Source organism: Phascolarctos cinereus, unplaced genomic scaffold (assembly GCF_003287225.1).
Source record: "Phascolarctos cinereus isolate Bilbo 61053 unplaced genomic scaffold, phaCin_HiC Scaffold_3;HRSCAF=262, whole genome shotgun sequence".
NCBI lineage: Eukaryota > Metazoa > Chordata > Mammalia > Diprotodontia > Phascolarctidae > Phascolarctos > Phascolarctos cinereus.
The window spans coordinates 105,200,018-105,226,583 of NW_027555736.1; the positions used below are offsets into that span (position 1 = coordinate 105,200,018).

The 26,566-nt window shown below is 41.7% G+C and overlaps 1 protein-coding gene across 1 annotated transcript in view; it reads right to left on the reverse strand.

Annotated features, from left to right (window-relative positions):
- SORCS3 (sortilin related VPS10 domain containing receptor 3) overlaps positions 1-26,566 on the reverse strand; it is a 670,210-nt gene that overhangs the window by 531,992 nt on the left and 111,652 nt on the right. The gene's annotated exons all lie outside the window — the stretch shown is intronic.

A 26,566-nucleotide genomic window follows, 5' to 3' on the forward strand; every position in this document is an offset into this window, starting at 1 on the left:
CCAGTACCAGGTATAATGTTCTATGGAGTAGAAACCAAGCACAGCCACTAATGAAAAGTAGAGAATTACCTGCAAAGTTCTGAGCCCTCCATAAAGAAAGCCATTGGGAGGAGTCTATGGCTTTGCCCTCCAATCAAAGGGGAGAGGTAATTGAGAGAGTTGAGAAGGTGCTGAGCATCAAAAACTGAGTCAGTCTGCATGGTGATAAAGTTTCATGCGACCACCTTATCCTGAAGAAAGCATAATGTCCCATGAGGGGAAACCAAGCAGAACCCTAGAGCGAAAATGGCACACTTCATTCGCAGACTATTGTGATAACATCCTTCCGACTGGTATCCTTGCCTCTTTCCCCTCTCTAATCTGCTCTCCACATAGCTACCAAATTGATATTCTTTTTTTTTTTAAGGAAATTGGGGTTAAATGACTTGCCCAGAGTCACACAGCTAATAAGTGACAAGTGTTTGGTCCGAGGCTGGATTTGAACTCAGGTCCTTCTGACTTGAGGGCCAGTGTTCTATCCACTGTGCCACCTAGCTGCCTCACCAAATTGATATTCTTAAGCACAGGTTTAACCATGCCACTCCTCTGCTCAAGAAACTTTAAGGACTCCCTATTGCTTCTAAGATAAATTACAAACTCCTCCATTTGGAGTTACTTTCAAGATATTTGGAATTCATGTAACCTGTGTACATGGTGTTTCTTTCCCAGTAATCTGTAAAACTCCTCAAGAGTGAAGGCTATTTCTCTTTTTTCCCTTTCATAGGACCATAGATTTGAATCTGAAAGGGACCTCAGAAGTAATCTGGTTCAGCTCCTTCAATTTGCAGATGAGGAAACTGAGACTCAGAGATGTTAGATGATTTGACCAAGGTCACACAGGTAGTGTGTGACAGAACCAGGATTTGAAGACAGGTCTTTTGAACTAAAGCCAGTACATTCCACTGTACTACCACACTGAACACTAAATAATGTTTGCAGAATTGAATTGGATTCATAAAAACAGTACTTCGTGAATGTTACATATTTTAGAAGAAGAAAAGCACAGGACATGTCAAGTCAACAAGCATTTATGAAGTTCCTACTATATGCCAGGCACTGTGCTAAGTGCTGGGGATGCAAAGAAAAACAAAAAAGCCTCTACCCTCAAGAATTTTACCATCTAACAAGAGTTGACAACATGAGAACAATTATATAGAGCAAGATTTATACTGGATAAAAGAATCTCTGAGAGAAGGTACTAACATTAAGAAAGACCAAGAAATATTTCTTGCAGAAAGTGGGCCTTAAACTAAGACCTAAAGGCAGCCAAGAGAAGAAGGAGGAGTGTCTTGTACAAAGACTATGAAGGAGGCCCCAAATCACTGGATCATAGAGTACATAGTAAGGTGTAAGAAGACTGGAAAGGTAAGAATGGGCCTGCTCATAAAGGGCTTTAAAGGTATTATAATGACTTGTATCATCCTTTTTCAAACCTTAAGAAGACTAACATACATATGTCTCTAACTAACTAACTAACACTAACATGCTCAGACCACATGAGAGATTTCACAGGATCTGAGAAGGACCTCAGAAGTCACCTAACCCAACCCCTATTTGAAACTTGAGCTCTCTTTATGCCTCAGTAAAGCAGCCATTGAGCCTCCTCCCCTCTTAGTATGGTAACCTTATTACCTACAGATGTAGCTCATTCCATTTTCTGACAGCTTAATTGTTAGGAACTTAAATTTAGCTGAAATATTTCTCCCTGTAACTTCCACACACTGCTCTCGCTTCTACCTCCAGGGATAAAACAGAGTAAGTCTACTCCTTCATCACACTCAGTCTATACCCTTCCTTGGTAAACCTATACAAGTTCCAGTTCCTCTAAGTCATGTTGCCCATGATGTGCTTTCAAGTTCCCTTACCCATATGGTCGCCATATTGAACACTTGTCAACATCCCTCCTAAAGTGTGGTACACAGGACTGAAGAGAAGACCCAGCCTGTGGAAGAGTACAGTGAGCCTATCTTCTTTCATTCTGGGTACTGAATCTCTATGAGTGCACCAACACTTCACAATTGGAGAAGGGACACTGGGGGACAGAAAAATGTTTTTGAAGATACCAATACATCACTAAGCCAAGAGGCCTCAGCTAAAGAATTTATAGGAAATCAGGAGAAAAGGATAGAGACATGGTTGGTCAAAGACAATGATGTCATTATGGGGGAAGTCAGTACCTTTAAGAGAGAGCACATAACAAATTGCTGTGGTATAAATGCAATTTATGTGGACTATAATGTTCTCAATTTATCCACATAAATGAATGTAAAACTATACCTCACCTGACAGGTTCTGGTTCTTACTTATCATTAGCAATGATAAATCCCACAGTGGGGCACCAGTTCCTGTAGATAACTTTTCATTTCTACACAGCTAAGGTTAGTCATATTCAAACCACAATTTTCTCAGCTTGCCAAAAATGAATGCCTTCTAGACAGGGTTTCTTTTGGAAAAAAAAAAGTTTTCTTTTTCTTCATTATCTCCATTCTCTGACCCCTGACCATATTTACCCTTCATTTCTCCATTCTAGATATAGGCCAAGGAGTGGGGCAAAGGCAGGGTGGCTCTGGTTTGGATGGATGGATCAGAGAGTGGAGAGAATTGGGATAGGGAGTCAGCAAACTAGAGCTAATGGACAAATCTAGCCATCCATACTACGAGCTAAGAATCATGCTTACATTTAAAATAAAACTCTTATTTTAAAACTTTATTTACATTTACAATACAACTGTATTTTAAAATATAAAAACCATTCTTAGCTGGGGGCCATATAAAAACAGGCAGCACACAGTATGTGGCCTAAACTGGGAGACTACTATAATAGCCCTGACCAGAAGGGATAAGGGTGTAAATACAGTGGTTTCAGTGTGAGTGGAAAGGACATACACACACACACACACACACACACACACACACACACACACACACACACACACACACACACCACCCCATTGCACACCACCCCCCGAAAAAAAAAAAAACCTTTTCCCTTTCCTTGTTCTGAAGGAGGAAGGCAGGAAAGAAGGGAGAGTCCAAGATAGGAGGCAGGCCAGGCAGTGGGGATGACAAACCCCCCTCTAGGGATGCTGACCAAAGTTGTAATGAGAGTAGAAAGTTGAATCATATAAATTTATAATTGTGAGCAAGGCTATAACTAAACCCAGAAATGGTATCCTCATAGCCTGATCTCATTACCTGCTTATGACCATAATTTTTATGTGCTCTTTTTTTCCTGTACTATAGTTTTTATGGGCATTTGGGGCTGAGCAAACAGTATCAGTTTTTAAAAGGGGCAGGGAAAGAATGAAAAGAAATCAGTTTCTCCCTAAAATCAAAGTGTTGATTTGGACCAATCCATGGCTGTTCATATTGAAATGAAACAGAATGGGGCGGCAGGGGGGTTGCAGGTATGAGCATGGCCTTCATTTGCTTGGTTTTATAGAAATAGATAAATCTTGGGGACTAAGAATCTCAGTACTGGGAGCACTCTTACTCTTGACAATGAATACATTTCTTCACCCAAGTCAATATCTCTGGGGCTAGCAGCAGAGCAGGCAAAAATATAACAAGATCTGTCAGTCACATGCATGTGCACAGGCATGCAAAATAAGTCCTAGGTATAAGATAAATAAAATTTGATCTACAAGCTCAGGGAATGAGCTACCTATATCAGTGAGAAACTGTAAAGTTCTAAAAGCGGAGAGGAGGAAACAAGGCCACTCACTGGTTATGTGTACTCTGATTGGGGTTTGGAGGAAAGGAGAATAGGGTCTTCCGTCACTGCTCTCGAAATGGAGAAGAAACTTAGGAAGAACAGTCGTTGTGCTTGGGGCCAAATTCACTGCATTCAATCACACAATATTCCAAAATAGTGTCTGCAGAGTCCCTATTACAACAATGATCTCTGCTGCACACAACCAATAGTGGATGATTTTGTGCAGTGCTATCTACTGGCCAAGTCAGAAGAGCCATTGGGAGAAAATACAGGAGAGATACCCGGATTTGGACACTGGTGTGGAGGGAAATACTAAGCTAAACGCTTGTGGTTGTTGGTTGTCTTTCTTTCTAAAAGAGGACCACGACATCATGGAGGTGATGTCATGACATGCAAGTGAACTGGATTTAAGTTCTGTGCAAAGTCACCAGCCTCACTTTCTCCTCCAGAGCCATCTGAATTCATTGGCTAGATATAGATCAGGATGACTGGAGATGTCCAGGGATACACTGGGAGACTGTGGCCTTTTTAGGCTAAGGTCTTGAACAGATTTCAGTTTGACTGAGGCAACACCCATTTAGTGATTAAGACTAGGTAAAAAATGGGACAGAGAATGGCCTCTATTACGAGTCAAAAAAAAAAAATATATATATATATACTATATATATATATGTATATATATATATACATACTATATATATATATGTATATATATATATACATACATATATATATATACACATACATATATATGTATATATATATACATATATATATACATATATACACATACATATATATGTATATATATATACATATATATACACATATATATATATATGTATATATATATACATATATATACACATATATATATGTATGTATATATATATATATATATATATATATATATATATATATATATATATATATATATATATATATATATATATATATTATATATATATGTATATAAGATCTGGGAGGGGAAGATCCTCTGGGTTTCTGGCCAAAATAGAAACAATTGCTATTTACTTTCACTCTGAGCCAATCAGGGCCCAAACAATGACCAAGTGGGGCTTGGCCTGGGACCTATTGTTGGCCAAGAGTGATTTGGGTTTAAAGCAAGGTAATTAAGAAAAAAAAAAATCTAGCCTGTAAACCCCAAGATATCTTGGGAGGTTTCAGTGATCAAAATTTATATTCTTTTAGGCAGAGCACCCACAGGTAAGGGTATGATATCCTATGTGGGCAGAGGGAAGGGAAAGACAGAGATTGAGAGAGACAGCTGTGTTGCCCAATTGACCAGTTCCAACTGGGTCCCCAGTGGGGCAGCTCCTACTACTACTCTCTAAAGTTGTTGCCCTTCTTTCTAGAAGAGGATCATAACATCAGGGAGGTGATACCATGACATGCAAGGGAATTGGATTTAAGTGAGGGAAGGCTGTGCAAAGTCACCAGCTTCACTTTTTCTCCCCAAGTCATCTGTGTCCAGTGGTAAGATATAGATCAGGACAACTGGAAATGGCCCTCAAACTAAAAGCTAGACCACAGAACGAGGAAGAGGAAGGCCCCCAAGATAAACTTCCTCTACTTGACTGCTTTGCCTCAGACTAGCCTAGAGACAACATCCCCAGGGAAGTGTTCAGGTATTTTGTCTGAGTTTCCCTAGTTGATACAGGGCTCTATGAAGGCTTGTCAAATAGACAATGGAGTAGACCCATTCTATGTGGCTCCAGATGATGAAATCAGGACTAACTAGTAGGAGTGACTAGTATTTTACAGAATCACAGACTATAAGAGGTGGGCAGCTGGACAGCACAGCGGATAGAGTGCCAGACCTAGAGTCAGGAAGACTCATCTTCCTGAGTTCAAATCTGGCCTCACATATTTACTAATTGTGTGACCCTGGGCAAGTAAGTCACTTAATCCTGTTTGCCTCAGTTTCCTCATCTGTAAAATGAGCTGGAGCATGAAATGGCAAACCACTCTAATAGCTTTGCCAAGAAAACTCCAAATGGGGTCATGAAAAGTCTGACACGGACTGAAAAACAACTGAACAGACTGTAAGTCCTGGAAGAGATCTTACAGATTTTTCTAGTTCCGATCCCTTCATTTTACAGCAGAGGAAACTAAGGCCCAGAGATGTGAAATAACTTCCCTAGAATCATATGGTGAGTCGCATAGGCACAGCTAGAACTAAAACCTCGGTTTCCTCACACTCACTCCCTATAATGCTTTCCCCTACAACAACCAATCAATCAACAAGGATTTATAAAGAGACTACTACGTGCTAGGCCCTGGTGATGCAAAGATGAAACAGTCCCGGTCCTCAGGGTCCCTGTGGTCTAGCTGGGGAAGGTACCGCGTACAGAGATACAAAAGAGGTACAAGCTAATTTTGAGAGGGAGGCATGAGGAGCCAGAGAGCTCAAGAAAGGCTTCCCGTGGAAGGTAACTGAGCCAAGCCTTGATGGGAACTAGGGACGCTAAGAGGCAGAAGACAGGAGACGATGCATTGCAGGCATAGGACACACATCCAGTGTAAAAGGCAAGGAGAAAAGACATGGAGCGTCTTATATGAGGAAAAGAAAAAGCAGTCAGGAAAAAAAAATTTCAAAAAAGAAAGAACAGTCAGTGCGGTGGGATGGGAGTGTGTATGTGAAAGGGAATAATATGCAATGAGACTAGAAAGAAAGATAGGACCACGTTGGAATGGACTTTAAACGCAAAGTGGGAAAGTTTCTATTTGACCCTAGAAATAATGAGAGAGCCCACGGGAGTCTACCAAGTAAGAGAGTGATATGGTAAGACCCAAGCTCTGGAAAATCCCTTGGGCAACTGCATAGAGGATGAATTAGAGTGAGGAAAGACTTTAGGCAGGTAGAGCTGGTGGGAGACTATTACAACGTTGTAAGTGAGAGATTATAAAGGCCTGAACTAGGATGCAAGACCTGTAAGTGAAATGAAAGAGACATATCAAGAGATGCCATAGAAGCGGAAACAAGATTTGACAAAAGATTGGAAATGTGGGGTGACCGACAATAAAAAAAAATCAACGATAGCAAAGAGACTACAAATGTGCGTGGGTGGTGGTAATCTCAACAGAAATGGGAAGAGTTGGGTAATTTATGGGGGGAGGGGTTGGGTGAAGATAATGAGTTCTATTTTGGCTATGTTGAGCACGCAACATTTATAGAATATCCAACTGGAAATGCCTAATAGGAGATTTGTGGTGCAGTCAGTCGATAAGCATTTATTAAGTACCCATTATGTACCAAGAACTGTGCTAAGTGCTGGGGATATAAAAAAGAGGCAAAAGACAGTGTCTGCACTCAAGGAGTTGACCATCTAATGCAAGATTGGGGGTCAGGAGAACCTAGAATCAGACAGATGGGTCTGGGAGTCATCGACAAAGAAATGAACAGTAAAGAGAGTTTTCCAACAATAAGAGCTGCCTAGGATTAAGATGGACTCCCTTGGAAGGTAGTAGGAGCTCTCCATTACTAAAAGTGCTCAAATAGAGGTTGGGTGGCCACCTGTCAGGGGTTAAGTTGAAGAGATTCTTTCAGCTAAATCACATGATCTCTTGGACTTCTTCAAACACTGTGATTCCATGATTCTGTGTTTCTACTGCAGGAATTAGTCACCTCATAAAAAGAGCAACCACAACTTCCTAGCTTTCCAGATGAGATGTCCACCTCTGGGGAAAGAAGGCTGGCAGAAGAGTACTGGCCTTGGGGTCAGAGAATTTACATTCAAATCCCTGCTTTGCAACTTACTCCCTATGTAACTTTTCACCTGTCTCCCTCTGGGTCTCAGTTTCCTCTAAGATGGTTAGGCTACATAATTTTATCAACCTAAGAAGCTGCCCTCAGGTTGATAATCAGCCTCTGATAGCCCTGGGTACCAGACTCTCTCACCATCCAATTTCCAAAGCACCTTAGGGCTGGTGGATGAAGCCAGACCAATGGAAAAGGCATGGCAAGAGCTACATTGTGAGTGAGCTCTGATTGTGACAAGGCAGCATGTCCTTAAGCCAAGTCAACATCTCTAGGCTCAGTAGAGTTATCAAAAAGAAATACAACAGTAACTGTCAGTCAGAGGAAATATCATAATGTAGGTTTTAAAAATAATAAAGCTGCCTTGGTGTTAGTAATACAATGATCCATGCAAAAAGAGAAAGCAAATCCAGCAGCAGATTAAAGAGAGTTGGAAGAAAGTTTTTCTTTCTCTTTCTTTCTTTCTTTCTCTTTCTTTCTTTCTTTCTCTCTCTCTCCCCTCCCCTCATACATACACACATACACACACACACACACACACACACACACACATGCATGCACGCACGCAACTACATTTGTGCAAGAGAAACTTAAAAGCAAAAAGAGCAGCCAGTGGTCAGCAGGTCCCAAGATCTCCCTATTAATTTGTCCTTGGACCCTTTTCAGCACAGGCAGAGGAACAAGCAGTGAAACTAAGTGGTGAATGTGCCATGAAAAGATGAAAGGTCAACCTCAGGGACCCTCAGTCAGACCTGGACTAGGAGCTGTCCACCAGTACTAATAAAATCCTTCCTGAAGGCTGGTTTCTATAGACAGTCATGTTATAGGAAAAGCACGGGACTTGGAGTTGGGAGCCATGGTTTCTAATCCTAGCTCAAACATTAAAGGAGCCATATGACCTTGAATAAGCCACTTGCCATGTCAGAGAATCAGTCTCATTGCCCATCAAATGAAAGGGTTGGATGAAATGATTCGTAAGGTTTTTTCCAGTTCTAACATCTCATCTTCCTGAGTTCAAATCTGGTCTTAGACACTTACTAGTTGTGTGACCCTGGGCAAGTCACTTAATCCTGCTTGCTTCAGTTTCCTCATCTGTAAAATCAGCTAGAGAAGGCAATGGCAAGCTACTCCAGCATCTTTGCCAAGAAAACCCCCAATGGAGTCGTGAAGAGTGGGATATGACTTAAAAACGACTAAACAACAAATATTTTGCAGTTTGGCAAGTGGCACTAGTCTATACTCTACTCTTGGATGGCTTTTATTTGGTAGTATAGTTCCAGAATCATAGAATCTCATGGTTGGAAGGGACCTAAGAATTCATCCAATCCAACCTATAACTGAACATAAATATTCTCTTCTACATACTCAACAAATGGTTATTCAGTCTTTTCTTAAAGCACCGATGTCAAATTCAAATAGAAATGGGGGCCAGTATCATTACATAACAGTACTGGCATATTGACTTAGAAAACTACTTATTAGTATTATCTATGTTTAAGTGTATTTTTATTTACTTTGTTAAAAATTTCCCAATTACATTTTAATCTGGTTCAGAATGCCCTGGGGAATGCTGTAGGCCGTGCATTTTGACACTTCTGTCTTAAAGAACTTCCAAGAGCAGGAACCCACTATCTCCTCAGACAGAGACATTACACTTTTGGACATCTCTAAATATTTGTTATTTTTCCTCACCTTAGACTTAAACTTACCTTTCTATAACTTTTATCCATTGCTCCAAGTTCCTTCTAGGCTCATTACAAGCCTAACGCCTCATCTTTATAACAATCCCTTAAATACTTAAAGATAACTATCATGATTTCCTGCCAACCCGCCCCCCCACAAAGTTTTCTATTTTCTGTACCAAACATCTCTTGGGCATGATCTATTTTGAGCCCAAAGATGCTCCCCCAAATGATCTCCAGTTTGTAAAAGTTCACCCAAAAATCTGGTACCCAGAACTGATCACAGTATTCCAGATGGAGAGTGACTAGAGAAGAATACAGAGAGATTATTTGACCTCTTTCATGCTAGACACTTTGACAGCCACACTCTGGATACAATGCAGCCAAAAGCAGCATTCGCTTTTTGACTGCCAAGTTACTCCACACTACTGACCCAGATTGAGTTCATAGTCTGTTAGAAATCCCAGATTATATTTCACAGGATCTTTCCCTTCTCAGGCTTGTAAAGTTGACTTTTTTGTCCCTACTAAATTTCATCTTATTTGATGAAACATCTTACTTTTGGGGAATCATCCAACATCACTGGTAATATTGTACCATATACATATTTGAAAAGTATGCTCTCTAATGCTTTCATCCAAGTCACCACTAATTATACACATACACACACATATATGTACACATATAGATAAAATATGTTATTAAAGCTCAAAACTGCACTAACACTTTTGGAACATTGCTTAGGTGCATGTGTGTATGTATGTATACATACGTATAATCACACAGGACCAAAGACAAATCATCCCCGGGGTAGATACTCTCCTAAAGGCCTTTCCTCCATGATGTCAAGCCATTAATGACTCCTCTTCACCCAGTTCCAAATGAGACCTCTCACATCTGTAAGGTCATTTGCTATTACTAGTTGCCATGGTTTTGGTTATGGCGTTGTTGATTTCTTCCCCCTCCAGGAGCCAATATGTCAACACAACACAGAAGCAATTGACGATGCAAGTCCTATTCCCCAGGAAGTATGTTCCTCAACTTCTTCTGTAATAAGTGGATGATAACACCTGAAATACCATCTTTATAAGATTGATGGGAAATGCCAAAGCCACAATAGATGTGAGAAAGTACTTCAGAAAGTACAAATAGCCCCAGAAATATGAGCTATAATTGTTCTTGTTCTGGAGCACAACAGCTTCTCCCCTTCCCTGATTCACTTTAGTACTTTTGGTCTGTACCATACATTTAAGCACTTTTTTTATCCATAGAATTACAACACGCCAGAGCAAGAAGGGATTTTAAAACTTCTCTAGCCCATCTTCCTAATCTGAGAGGAGGAAATCAAGGCAGGCAGAGAGGGGACAGAGCCAGGAAAGAACTCAGGTACCTTGAATCCCAGGCCAGTGTTCTTTTTGCTTTGTATTCTTTTCTCAATATCATGTGTGCGTTAGTGCTCTTCCCCAACTAGACCAAGAGTCATTGAAGACAATTACGCCACATGCACCTAGCACGATGCTGGACACATACTTGATTGATTGAGACACAGGTGTCCCCATGATTAGTTTCCATCTCCCTTAAAGATGCAAGGTTTTTACATTTTTCTACATTTACATTTCACATTCCAGTAAAAAGTTACATAAAATCATTCTCCCCATCCCACCCCCATTTCCCAAATCCTAAGGTTTCAAAATGATTCACCTTTGATTTGTCTCCCACTCTGGAGCCATAGATGGAGCAGTATAGTCTCCTAAGCCATTCAAATGATCCATTCAGAAATTAGGAAGAGTTGAAGATGGTTGGGGGTGGGGAAGAGAATGAAAAGAAGCAAAGATTCTAGATGGACAATATCCGTAAATATTCCCATTAAGACTCACGTCAGCAACCTCACTGAGGAAGAGGTTGGGGGGGCAGACAGATTGGTGAAGGGAAAGAGCTTAAGATTCATTATTCTCTTCCCTTTTTAACCTCTCTTTTTCCTGTCTTTTCTCATCTCAGGGTGACCGCCAGAAGTCACACCACTCGAGAACATTTATTATTATAATGAAAATATTGGTACATATGCTCACAGACGCCTCTGAAATTCTGACGTGCTCCTCCGCCTGCATTTCCAATTCACAGTCAGCGTCTCTGAGCCTAAAAATATGTTGCTATCAAATTACGTTCTGCTTTTTTTATCTGCCTCCTTTCTCAGGACGCCTTTCCACTCTTCTACCAACCCAGCCAATTCCCAACTCTCTTTCCCCTCCCTCCTTCCCACAAGCAAAATAGCAATGTGAATAAGGTTAATATACCCGTCAACCTCCCTCTGATGAATGACACCTTAATGATGCACATGTCTCCTTAAATAATTCATACTTCTAATAACAACGTGACTCAGCAATTACACCTCTCTCTACCAGCCTGGGGTGGGGAGAGTTGCGGAGAGGAGAGGGAGATTTCCAGCACTGAGACAAGTCTAGCAGGTCATTAACTACCATTCTCTCTAATCTGAGGCAAAGAGGATGGCCTGGAGCCTCCGAATCTGACTCTAATCTTTAAAAAACAAACCCAGAACAAGTACAACAGCAACACTTATTCCCCAACACAGACCACCATTGTGTCGTGCTAGGGGCCAGACAGGAACGGAGGCCAAGGAGTCCAGCACAAAGACCAGGTCCTTAGCCCAGACTGAATGATTGCAGCTGTAAGAAGAGCAGCACAACGCATTAAGAAGAGGCCCTGCCAGAAAGTCAGGAGAAGAGAACTCATTTCTAGCTTTCCTCCTTATTAACTGAATGATTTCAAATGTCTCTCAACCCCAGTTCACTCATCTATAAATTAAACTAGGTAATAACATATCTAAAAAAGGTTTTGTATTCTTTAAAGCTCTATATAAATGGTAACTATCGTGATGATTTATTTATTTTGAAATGTTCATATATCATCTCATTGCTAATTGTAAATCACCCTGGAATATCAGGTAGTACTATCGTCATTTTACAAATGATGAAACTGAGACACTGAAAGGATAAGTGACCTACCTAAGGTCAAACATCTAGTGAGTGGAAAAGCCCAGGATTTAATGATCTTTACAACCCTTTCAGTCCTAACACAATTCTGGGTCTAAGAGCTATAAACAAACAAACAAACAAATAAATAAATAAATGTAACAGCAAACCAGATGTTTCTTGGTTTCAGGATACTTAGGTGCCACCTGTAGGGTAGCTTAGTGAGCTAGCAGCTTGACTCCAATAAAAATCTCCAAGGTTAACCAGCCTTGAGTGTTCATCCCTTCAAATGCCCTCTAGAACAGATCATTTATCATATATGTACTAACGTATACTTGCCTGTACATCTTCCTTGCTGCCTTCTGCTGAGGTATTTCATTTGTCATTCTTATGAGATTGTAAGCTATCTGAAAGCAGGAACCAGAATTCTCTTGGTTATCTACACAGTGTTGGCCTAGTACCTTTACATTCTACTCTCACCACAACCCTCACACAGTCACCTAGGATCCCTCAGAAGCTGGGGGCACTATTTCTTGGGTTTTTTTCCCATACTCAGCACAGTGCCTGGCACACAGTGGGTGCTTACTAAATGCTTATTGGCTGTTTCCTTTTCCACAACTGAAAAGTTGCTCACACATTGTTAATAATGATAATGAGCAAGTGATGTCCTCCTTACACCAAGGGCACAAATTCATTATCTCATCCAATCACACCATTCTAATTAAGAAAGGAAAGGAGGAAATTAAGTCATTATCCCCATTTTACAAATGGAAAAGCAGAGGCTCAGGAAAATAGTCATTTATTCTCAAAGGCCACCTGGTAGGGGAAATGGCAAAGCCTGGACCAGGTACCTGTCCTGTGTTCTCTTATTCCACGTGGTTTTAAACAAAGTCACTGTGAGAAAGCAGAAAGGTCCATCGATTGGGAGTTAAATGCTCATGCTGTTGTTGTGGTTCAGTTGTTTCAGTCATGTCCAACTCTTTATGACACCACTTGGGATTTTCTTGGAAAAGATACTGGAGTGGCTTAACAGGGTTAAGTGACTTGCCCAGGGTCACACAGTTAGTAAGTCTCTGGAGCCATGTCTGAACTCAGGAAGATGAGTCTTCCTGACTCCAGGCCTGCCACCCTATCCGTTGTGCCACCCAGCTAACAGTAATAATGACAATAACTCATGGGCTTTTATTTTTAAAGCTAAAAGGGGCCTAGAGCTAGCAATCATTGAGTCTGGCCTCTTCATTTTACAGATGGGGAAAGTGAAGCACTGAGAGATCACACAGCCCTGAATTACACAGCAAGTAAATATCTAAGGCAAGATTCAAACCCAGGTCTCTCCAAGAACTGCAGATTTTAATCCTGGCATCAGCATGAACTTGCTCTGTGACGTTGAAGAAACTGCTTGCCCTCCCTCAGCTCTAGCTTCCTCCTCCACAAAACAGGAAAGTACTAGTTGATCCTTCAGGTCCTTTCCAGAACCAAGATTTTTAAAATCTGGGTCATCCCTACCCTGTCTGCCCAGGTGTATCGGGCCTAGATGGGACTTGTCTCTCTTTGGGACTCCTAAGCGCTGTCCTACCCAAGGGCATTAGCAACGTTACAGACTCCATCTCAGCTGTCCACCAATGGGGTGTGTGCAAGGAAGGACGTCTTATAAAACAGCTCTCTTTCACGTCATCTGAAATGAAGGCAAAGGGGAAGGCTTTATGGGGGGTTATTTTTTCCTACTGCTGAATAAGCCAAAAACTTAAAAAAAAAAATAAGAGGAAGAAGGAAGGAAGCTAATACCTTCTAGTGAAGGCTCATCAGAAAAGTTTCTCAGATCCCTGAGTCACAGGGTTATCATTATTTTACCAGCCACTCACTGCTGCTGTGGAGGACTGGCTGATATGTGAATCAGCGTCTCACGGTACAGACCCAGGGCGTCCTCAAAGGCAGCGGCAGAACGTTTATACTGGGTTGTGTCCTTAAAGCAAACAAACAAACCAACAAGAAAGGAGGCGGGGAAACCTTTGGAAACCACATTTGATGTAGCTATTTGGCCAATGGTTCAAACACACAATGGGCTCTTAATTCCATCTGAACCCCAATCTCATTTTACCCGCTAAGTGGAGGCTGGAGGGAGAAAAGCTAAAACAATCATTCAGCACTGAGAGGCTACCTTGTTTCCAGCAGGAAAGTCCAGGGGGCCCATTAAAGTCATCTTTAGTTCCTCTCCCACTGATGAGTATCTGATGTTGCCCAATCTGGGGCTTTTGGGGTGACATAAGAATTACTGACCTTGAGGCATCTTAAGTAACAAAATTAACAAATGGAAAATGTCCTTCAGATACTTCCTCTGGAAGGCTTTAAGAAACAGAAGGGGAAAAAAATTGCACATCCTCCTAGAAGTTTTCCCTGACTACTGACACCCCCACACACCTGGGTAACTCCTTCATATCCTGTCAGCACTTTAACAAGACATGTTCTCATATACTCACTTATATACTGCTGTTTCAGTCTAAAATACCCGTGATATACTCTGTCTTCTTAACTACACTGCAAACTCTTTGAGTACAGGGTATGGGTCTGACTTTTTTTGGGTATTCTCCAATGTGCCTAGCATGATGCTGGCTACATAGCAGATATAAGTCAATGAGGAAAAATAATAAGAAGCTGTCTGGAGACCAGGAAATGATCCAAATGCCCTCTCTGTGTCCCTTCTGGCCTCCTGGGGGCCTATGATTCTACTGTCTCCAGCATCGCCAGCCTGGATATATTATTATCATTATTATTAGAATTCTTTGTTGCTCAATTGTTTCAGTCGTGGCTGCCTCTTTGTGACTCCATTTGGGGTTTTCTTCACTAAGATACCAGAGTAGTTTGCCATTTCCTTCTCCAGCTCATTTTACAGATGAGGAAACTGGGGCAAACAGTATTAAGTGACTTGCCCAAGGTCATACAACTAGGAAGTATTGGAGGTCACATTTGAACTCTGGAAGAGGAGTCTTCCTGACTCCAGATCTGGTGCTCTATCTACTGTGCCACCTAGCTGCCCTTTAGAATTCTTACTGTCATTAAAATAATAAGGATAGGGGCAGCTACGTGGCTTAGTGGATACAGTACTGGCCCTGAAATCAGGAGGACCTGAGTTCAAAACCAACCTCAGACAAACACTTGACACTTACTAGCTTCGTGACCCTGGACAAGTCACTTAACCCCAACTGCCCAAACAAACAAATAAATAAATAAATAAAATAAGGATGCTGATCCTAATCCATGAATTTTGTTAAGTTTAGCACTCTAAAATTTACGAAATGTTCTACAAACAATATCTCATTTGATTTTTATAATAAACCTCTGGGGTAGGTGGCCCAAATATTATCTCCATTTCATAAGTAGAACATTGTGGTTTAAGGAAATGACTTACCCATAGTTCTCCAGTTTAAAAAGTAACAGAGCTAAAATTCAAGCATGATCCTTCTCTAATTCCAAATCTGGAATTCTATACACTAAATCACACTGTTTCATGCCTAATATATAGTAGGGACTTAATAAATGCTTGTTAATTATGCCTGACATACAGATGTTAATAGTAAAATGCTTATCAATTAATCAAACCAAGCCTAGAACCATCGTCGACTATTCTAGTTCCAAACTCTGCGAATTCTGAATACCACCCTGCTCAGACATCTAAGACTCTCAGGTTTGAAGCATGGAAAACTCAGCCACTTTTCCACCAGGGTTGGTCAAATCTCTCTTTCTCGTCAGGTAATGGAAATCATGGCCACAGCACTGGAGCTGTTGCTTCATTTTGACATTTAATCACCCGCAAAAGCCATTTGCCGCCTCGTCTGTTCCACCACCAGAAGTATCAGCTTTAAATAATCAACATACAGCAGGTGTCTTGTAAGGATGGTACCGTCTTTCCTTTTCCCCAGAGTATGGCCGTAGGAGCTCTGGAACCAGATGTCAGGAAAGAGCCGCTGCCCAGCACCATCCAGCCATACGTCCTCAATAAAACCAGGAAGAATAACAATAACACATCGTGTACTTTTCCTTAATGTAAGGACTGGTTTTATTTGTTTTGTTTTTGTATCTCTAATGCCTTGCACATAGTAGACACCTAAATATTTGTGGGATTGGGCTACATATCATGGCGTAAATATCAAGAATACAGCTAAGGGGACCAGCTCCTCTGCCATCACTCACAGAGTACTTCAAATTACAAGAAGTGTCATTAGAGACCATCTTCCTAGCCAACTGCAAACCATGCCATCTGGTCATCATCTCTCTACCTTCTACTCAGACTCCACTCTTCTCTTTCTCAGCTTTGATAGGTCAAGTTTTCTACTTTATCTTGCCAGGGTCAGAATCTCCAGCATACTTCCTGGCTGTTCCCATTTATATAAACACCCAGCTTCCTAGTTTCCATTCATGTGTGGTCTCCCCTCTTTAGAATGTAAACTCCTTGAGGTCAGGAACTGTCTTGCTTGCTTGTATCTGAATCCCCAGTACTTAGTACAGTACAGGGGTGGGGAACCTGTGACTTTGAGGCCACATGTGGCCCTCTAGGTCTTCAAGTGCAGCCCTTTGACTGAATCGAAACTTAATTTGTTCTGTGAAGTTTGGACTCTGTCAAAGGGCCACACTTGAGGACCCAGAGGGCCACATGTGGCCTCAAGGCTGCAGGTTCCAAACCCCTGGTACATTATCTAACACATAGTGCTTGATAATGCTTTCTCTCTCTAGTCCACTCTCTTTATTATACAGATGAGGAAACTGAGGTCAAAAGGGAAACAGACTGGTTGAAGGTGATGTAGCAAAAAAGTCAGCATTACAATTCAAATTTGTGTTTTAATTCCCAACCCAATACTCTTTTTATCTAATCATGTAGTATCTGAGTCTGGTTGTAAGTACATATAACTTTGTACTATATGCCAAGAGATAGGAGAGAATTGCAATCACTAAGTATTCCCTGAGAGCTTACTGTATACCCAGCAAAATTAGTCAGTGTTTTGATATAGAGAAGTATAATGGCATAGTCTGTATGTTCAAGAAGCTTACACGAAGCTACAATAAAGGAAGCAATTATAGAACAATTAAGTGCTAATCATGTCGCTAGTGCCTTGAATTGCATTAGGAGATCCTATGAGAGAGAGACTCATCCCTATAAACTGAGTAGAATCATAGGTTTTGGAACTAGAAGGTGTCTTAGAAGTCATATAGTCCAACCTTATTGGGCAGCTAAGTGGTGCAATGGATAGAGCACCAGGCCTAGAGTCAGGAAGACCTGAGTTCAAATCCAGCTTCAGATACTAGCTGGGTGACCCTGGGCAAGTCACTTCACTCTGTTTGCCTCAATTTCCTCATCTGTAAAATGAGCTGGAGCAGGAAACGGCAAACCACTTCATTATCTTTGCCAAGGAAACCTCAAATGAAGTCAGAAAGAGTTGAAACGACTGAAAAATGACTGAACAAGTCCAACCTTGTTCCTCAAAATGGGAAAATGAGGTTTGGAGAGTTCAAGTGACTTGATTGAGGTCCCACAGGCAGTCAAGTAACAAAGCTGATATTCTAACCCAGCTCCTAAAACCCAAATCCATCGTTATTTTCACTTCCTAGAAGTGGTGGGTCTAAGCTGGGCCTTGAAGAATAGGTAGACTTTAGATGCAGGTAGAGCTGGGTCATAGGAAGGGGTATAGGGGTGAGTAATTGGTATATTAAGAAAACTATGCAGGCAGAAATTGTGATCCTGTTTGGGAGTAAATTGTGGTAATGGGAGAAATGGGGCCAGGGAGGAGCTAGGTCAGTCTTAACCTAAGTTGAGTCTTAGGAGTAGGGTGAGACAAGGATGGAGAGATAGGACAGGAGTAGAAGAGAAATATCCGCCAAAGTTTCCCAAGAAACAGATTGCATTGGAGCATCTTCCAGGATGGGAGGAGGAACATGGCTATCTCAGCCTGGACTATGTCCGTTTTGAGCAGACAGCCTTCTGAGTGCTGAGCACCTTGGCTGAGCAGATGGCCTCTAGCCAGAGAACATGCTCACAGGATCCGCCTGCCTCAGAGATCTACAACACAGCTTTCCCAAATATGCTGTCCAGCAGTAAAAAACACTACCCCCGAGGGGCCCATACTTGAGAGCCTCTAAGTCTATACCCAATGACCCCTCAGGGAGTCAGTCATCATAAGCTGCCACACAATGACAATTAGAAAGAGCCTGTAAATGACCTCCTGCTCCTCTCTACCAATGCATGCCCATCAGTTATTTTAAGACCCTGCTCAAGATTCATCCTTTCAAATGAGCCTTCACTGAATCGCCTGGCCCCACTCTAGTGGTTCTTTCACTTTGCATTTCCTAGTTGCACAGACAGAATCACAGAATTTCAGAGCAGGAAAGAACCGTGCAGGTATCTGAAAGAACAGATTTGGGTGAGAATCCTGCCTCTGACAGGTACGACATGTGTAATCCTGGACAAGTTTTCCTCATCTATAAAATGGGCTAAATGACCCATAAGGTTCCTTCCTGCTCCAAATCCATGATGCTATGTAATCTAGTCTAACCATCTCATCATAAGGAAATTTCCCCCAGTTTCATTCATAGCACAGCTATGACCAGAACCCAGATCCATAATTCTTACATATCCCCATGCACCTGGTTAAATATTCCCTAGCTGTTTCATCTGCACGTGTCTTGTTTCTGCAACTACACTATAAGGTTGCTGAGGCCCAAGGCAAAGCCTGTTTCCCCTTATATTCCTACTGCCACCATCGCCCCCACAGTAGCCGGGACACACAGGAGGCACCTACTGAACAACTGATGGATGATTTTTTTTTTGAGTCAGTGAACTAGCCTGGGCTTAAGAAACCTACATTCTCCATATGCATCTGCCCTGAAAATCTTATGAAGAATAATGAGGTGGTTCTGCATAACACACATGAATAATGCCATGCCTATACATCCATACACCATGATCCTAATTTCATTTCCACTGCTCAGTTTGAATCAGTTTCTACTTGTAAGGTCTCCCTAATATTGAGCTAAGACCTTCCTCTGTCCAGAATGAGCAGAGCTGGCCATGCTTATGTAGATGGTTACATGAAGATAATTCCCTGAAGCAGATCAGGGAGGGTAAGATATTCCTGCAATGGAGAGCTAGGGTTAAAGGGGCTACCGTAAAGGCAGTGGTGATCATAGGGTTTGTAGGGAAAACCAGTTAGATAACCATGAATTGAAACTCTGGAAATCTAAGCCACAAGGAGGGAAGGAGAAGTTCTAGATCAGGACAGAGCGAATCTAGGCTGAAATAGTCCCCTGGGATGGGTAAGTGCAGATAGAAAGCTAACAAGGATGGAATACTCATAGTTCTAGGTTGTAATCAAATATTCCAAATGTAATAGGGCAGAGTCATAACAAGGTTGACACCATGAAGTCTTTCCATTTAACAAAGAAGCACAAGACTTCTTAGCTAGACCAATTCTAGCCTTAGAATCACAGCTAGAATGATAGAGCTAGAAGAAAGCTTAGAGATCATCTAATCTAAATTTGCCATTTTACCAATGAGGAAACTAAAGCGCTCAGCTTTCCAAAGGGTCTCCAAATTCCTCATCCCAAGAGTTCTCCAAATTAGAAACCTTGGCATCACAAGGCATCCTAAGTTCTGGGTTTACATGGACTAGGCGCTAGTGGTAAGATGGTAAATGTTTAAAAACTGGCTCTCTGAAAAAAAATGAATGCAAAATATACTTTTCAGCTTAATTTGCATTCACATTTTCTCCATCACTTTTTAAAGTCTAGACAATCAACAAAACAATAAATCAATCCCTGACTTATAGCATTTGCTGATTTCAAAGTGTAAATGCTCACACTGATTCAATCTGATCCTTTCGTTTTACAGACAAAGAAGCTATACACCAGAGAAGTTTATTGATGTACCCAAAGTTACATAACATGTTAGTAGAAATCACTTTAATGCAATGAATGAATGAAATGAAATGAAATGAAATGAAAAAGCATTCATTACCATGGGCCAGGCCCTGTGCTAAGGGATTTCTAACTAATGCCTCCTTGCTGTCAGATGCCTGCATTCTGAGAGCTCCAAACTCATGGCATGTTTTGACACCAAGAATAGCCAGTCACTTTACTAATCTACTCCTAAGTGAACTACCCCCTCCCTATTCTTAGGTCAGTGAGTTCCCGGATGAATAACATAGCACAGAAAATCAGAAACTGTGGGAGGCATAGACTCTTGGAACAAAAGGCCGCAAAATGGCAAAAGTTAACCTTGCCACCAGCATCCTACAAAGACAGTGCCAAAGGATGGAGCCATCTTATTAAGCTACTCTGGATTCCATTTGTGTTTCTGGGAAGAAACCCCCACACCATCTAGCCCCTTTCTCCACCTCCTCCTGCTCCCCAGCTTTTACATACTTGTACATATTTGCACAGAAGCACATGGGTGCCTCCACATCATGTCAGCCAGGACCATTAATGAAGATGGAGTGCCTCCAATTAGATGGACATTTCTTTAATGGACATTCTTACTGAAGGAGCAAAGATCATCTTCCCTTGACTTTTCTGACTCTTGTGTAACAGATTTCTCAGCAGCAGCATCTCAACAGACACCAAATGGATCATAAATACTCAAGGATAAGAAGTCAGCTTTCCTGGGGTATACTACATCAACCATTCTAGAAGTAATCCCGATGACTTGTTATGGGCAATCCCATTTGATGGTCATAGATGGTAAGATGGAGATGATAGAGAAATTGATAGATCGATAGGCAGACAGACAGAAAGACAGAGGTAGAGCATTTATCAAGTGCTTACCATGTGCCAAGCACTCTGATAAGCTGAAGATGGAAGCACAAATGGGAAAAACAGTTCCTGTTCTCAAGAAGCTTACATTCTAGTGGGGAAAGAGAATATAAACACATAAAAGAAGTTGTAAAGGAGAAAAGGCTGATCATGCTAGGAACTAGTGGCCCAGAAGTGAGGTAGAGGCCCACTTCTGAGGTAAGATAAAACAAAAGCTCACATATCAGTAATTATAGACCTGGAAGAGAGGGATGAGACTGCACTGCCCCACACCTATCAGATCCCAAGGGGTTCCAGGGGTGGAGTCCAAAGTTCTTATGGGGAAGAGGAGGGGATGATGGCCCAAGTAGATGTGGCATGCTTTGAAACTGGTAGCATGAAGCAAAGGAAAAAGGGAGATGATTCTGGTAAAACAGAATTTGTCTTTTTCTTACTGAACAACAATTTCTTCTGGTGTATTTGTTGTGGTTGTCATTCAGTAGTTTTTCAGTTGTGCGCTACTCTTTGTGACCCCATTTGGGGTCTTCTTGGCAAAGATACTGGAGTTGTTTGCCATTTCTTTCTCTAGCTCATTTTATAGATAAGGAAACTGAGGCAAACAAGATTAAGTGACTTGCCCAGGGTCACACAGCTAGGAAGTGTCTGAGGCCAGATTTATACTCAAGAAGATAAGTCTTCCTGACTTTAGGAGCTCTATCCATTGCAACACCTAGCAGCCCCTCAGGTATTTTAGAGACCAACTACTCCCTTTAACTTCAGCAAATATTAATCACTTACTTTGTATAAATGTCAGCTGTGGCAGACAAGGATTGGGGCTGGGTCTGTGATTTAACTAGTATAGGGAACTCCCAGGTGAGGAAATACCCTCTAATAATACAGGTTGGTAGTTTTTCATTTCAATGAGTTGCCTAGAACACTTAAAAGTTAAGTGACCTGTCCAGGGTGACACAGTATGTCTTAGAGGCGGCACTTGAACCCAAGTCATCGTGCAACTCAAGTAGTTTATGGCCTGGTGGGGATTACAGCACACACCCAAATAGCTATGACACAAAATAATATTTGCTAAGTGTATTATAGAAGTATAGGACAAATGCTATACAAGGTGTGAGAAGGAGCAGAAAGATTACTACTGAAGTGAGAATTCTAGGACAACTTTATAGAAAGAATGACCTTTGAGATGGACCTTAAAGAATGCATAGGGGGCAGCTAGGTAGCACAATGGATAGAGCACCTGCCCTGGAGTCAGGAGGACCTGAGTTCAAATCTGACACCTCAGACATGAAACACTTACCAGCTGTGTGACTCTAGGCAAGTCACTTAACCCCAATTGCCTCACCAAAAAAAAAAAAAAAAGAATGCATAGGAATTCAATACAATGTCAGGGAGTGGCTGGCATAGGTGATATAAAAAGCATGGAGGCAGGACAGTGAGGGAAATGAATGGGAGATGGAACATGGAGTAAGGATATGAGATGATTCAATTAAATTTGACAAACATTTATTAAGGTCCTACTAGGTGCAGAGCACTGAGTTATGAGGGAGTCAGAAAGCTCAGAAAAGGCATGGTCTCTGATGATGCATGTAGAAATAATTATTACCCCAAATAGTATTTAATAAGTACCTAAGAAAAGTACAAGCAAAGAACTATGTGAGGATTAAAATAGGGAAGCCATTACCATCTGGGGGATCAGGGAAAGCTTCCTAGAAGAGGTGACATTTCAGCTAGGCTTTACAGGATGAGTATGGATTTAACAGGCAGGGGGATGGAGAGAAAGATAAGGCCATGTCTGAAAGGGAACAGTGTAAATAAATGTACAGATGCAAGTAAGTGTCGGGTTGGGGACAGAGGACAGATAATGAGCACTCTAATATGGCTGGAACACAGAACACAAGGATGGTAATAATAATTAGGGAATTCCAGGCCAAGGAGTCTTAAAAAAAGAGAGAGCAATGAAGGTCTTGAACATAAGGAAATTAATTCACTTAACAAAAATTCAAATGTAGAGAATAGGAGAAAGGCATTAAACCTACTTTATATAACCTAAACTCCACAATTTAAAAATAATAATAATAATAATAGCTAGCATTTATACAGCACTTTAAGTTTTGCAAAGAGCTTTATAAATATTGCCTTACTTTATCCTCACAATAAACTTGGGAGGTAGGTGTTATTATTCCCATTTACCAATGAGGAAACTGAGACAGACAGAGGTTAAGTGACTTATCCAAGATCACACAGCTAGTAAGTGACCCAGGCAGAATTGGAACTGGCATCTTGATTCCAGGTGCAACACTCTACCAACTACAGACCTGATTTCCAACTTCCGGGTGGCTCATCAGAAACCCATACTCCTACCTCATCACTTCTTGCTTTGGGCAGGAAATACACATATGGAGGCCTTGCTTCACAATATAGTTCAGTCCCAAGGTAACAGCCACACTCAGGTCTAGTTAAACATTTATTTGTAGTAGGACCCTGGTCTGCCCTGTCCTATGGTCCCCCAAAACCCAGTATTGAATAACTTATAACTTACCATACAGTATAGGCAAATAATTTTGCCATCTTTATCTCAATTTTATGTTCTATAAAATGGGGGTACTGAATTTGATTGTTAAGGTCCCTTCCACCAGTTAACATTTTAAGAGATTACTTTGCCGCTGGAATATGGATGTTAGATGGCGGCACCTGCTGGCCAACTGTGATATGGCAGCCAAGTTCTATTAGACCTTGAAAATATATCTTTTTTTGGTTTTCGGCTTTGTTTTTCTTTTGTTTGTTTGTTTGTTTTGCTTTTTGCTTTTTTGGTGAGGCAACTGGTGTCACACAGCTAGTAAGTGTCGAGTGTCTGAGGCTGGATTTGAACTCAGGTCCTTCTGACGCCAAAGCCGGAGCTCTATCCACTGTACTACCTACCTGTCCCAACCTTGAAAACATATCTTGAAGAACCAGAGAACGATTCATAGACTGTTACATCTCAAAGGGGGCTTCAGAGAGCCTTAAAGACAAAACCCTTCATTTTAAAGATGAGCGTTCTAAAGGAAACACCAAGCTAAAGGGGAATAATTTGTGATCAGAGTTGAAAACCAACCACCCACAGCAGCTGCAGGATATAATGCAAAAACCATTCTGTCTGGCCTCACAGGAACAGGGAGTTCAAATCCCACCTCTGACAGCACCAGTGAGATAGTTGGCAAGTTACTTATCATTCCCTGGGTCTGTTTCCCAATCTGCAAAATATGGATGTTGGTCTAGATGTCCTCTGAGTCCCTTCCCGCTTTAGATTTTATCTTCTATGTCCATTTTGAAAGGCCAGAGAGTGAAAGAAAGTCATGATGGCCACACTCGTCCAGGACCAGTGTGACTACAAATATTGGTAAAGGTGTGTAATTCCCAGACCTGAGGAATAAAATGCTTGAGCTGTAGTGGTTAAATCAAATGTGTCTTATCTCACTCCAACCCCTCTACAGGCTAAGTATTGTGATAATAATAATAATGATACATAGTTATACAGTATGTTAAAGTCTTCAAAGTGCTTTGTTCAGGTCCAGGCTTTACAATGTCAAGAAAACAGACCCATGAACCCTCCCAAGGAGTGTTCATGGTTTCCTCAGTAAAGACACATGCACAGGGTTAAATACAATGACATGATCCACAAGAATTTATGGTGCATTTAGCAACACTGTACTATGCATCATGGCAGGTACAAAGGTTCATAAGCCAGAGTCTCTGCCCTCAGAAAGAGCACAGATTATTAGCTCAGAAGAAAGAGCCTCACACATAAGGAGCAAATGAAAACAAGGGGCCCTGTACCTACGCAAGGTCTCTCACTAATCACAGGAATAAAAATGAAGCAAGAAGCAAACACGGAAACTGCTGAGAATGTGGCTATTGCAGAGTTTCCCCCTCCTTCCTTGGGAGCTGCTGGAAGTGAGATCCTCTCAGAGTTTGGCACCCAGGGCAGGATATACCATGTGGACATTCTCCCTCCTCCACCCCATCATTCCCTCATCCTTATCATCTCTATGCAGGTGAAATCCAGTTAACAGCAACAGAAATAGCAGCCTTAAAGAGAAAAGGAGGTCACCAAAAGCCAACATGCAGCTGGAGGACTAAAAGGAGAAGGAGGAAAGAGGGAGGGGCAGCCAGTACCAGTTAGCAGACTTTTCTCCTGCCTCAGTTTCCTTGAGGATGGCAAAGTAGTTTCAAACTTTAAAACTTATAAATAGGTGCACCTGGCCTTATTTAGGCAGCACAATCTCCTCACCCACCAACTTCCTGAGTCATAGATCAGTTCTGATAGCCTGGTCTCCTCAGCAGCCCAGGTCCAAAGCCCCAGTCCACAGTACCCTAGGGTCAGCTCTGGACCCTCTTCCAAATAACCCTTACCAAGATCTGAGTCCAGGGCCACCTCTCCACATCCTTCCACTTACCACCCAACTCAATTTGCAGGAAGCTCAGGCCTAAGATGTAAATGTTTAGAGGACATGCCTAATGAATTAATAATGCCTGCCTCCTCTCCAGACTGCCCTGCTCTCTCCCTGCCTCCACTCATGAATATTGCAACAGTCAGACCTCAATCTCACTCTTCTGGTTTGATTAAACAACCTCATTTGATTTGTTCTGGATTTAGAGAAAACCACCATTTTTGCTCAGCTCCACTATTTCTCCCCCATCCCAGGACTTCTGCTAGCCCTTAGTGCTGAGTGCAGGGAGCACACACTGGAGCTGATGTAAACTGCTGCTTCCAGACGAGAGGAGGAGAGATGAAGGAATCTTACCTGGTAGGCCACAGAGCTCTCCAACACCCCCATCACAGAGGGAATGTTGCTGCACTTGGGCGCGCACGCGTGCACACACACAACACACACACACACACACTCCCTGTCTCACATTCTCCTGCATATCCTCATTCAGTCACATTTATTAAAGCTGCCTAAGCGCAATCATTATATGGGCTCCATGCCAAGCAAAGGGGAAAGAACCCATCTCTGCCCTAGTCAGTCAGTCAACATCATTGATTGGATACCCACTGTGTAGTGAAAACTATACACGGAGTCAAAAGGCAGGGGGAGGAAGGAGGGAGAGAAGGGAGATGATCGAACTATTGTGTAGAGGACCGAAGAAAGTTGATTTTTTGTAGTAGAAAGTCGAGAGCCCTGGATTCCAAATTGACCTGTCATGCTAACAAGCTATCTGGCCTTATGCAAGCCTTTTCTGGGCCTTGGTTTCCTTATCTGCAAAATAAAGAAGCTGGTGGATCAGATGACCCCTAATGATCCTTCCGGCTCTAACATTTCAAGTTTCCCTGATTCTAAGAACAAGATGGGGTCCCTGTCATCAAAATGTCTCCAGTTAATATGGGGAAACAGAGCATAAAACGTACACAAAACAAACAAAAAACCAGAGACAGCACAGCATAGGAGCTATGGGGTTTCTGGGACCAAATCCTGGAGTGTGAATCAAGTGCACATTCACTGAAGGGGGACAAGCAGAGATGGCACACAGGATCATCAGTGGCTTACTGAGCTATGCTCAACTCTGCCAGATGCCATCACTCTAAGTG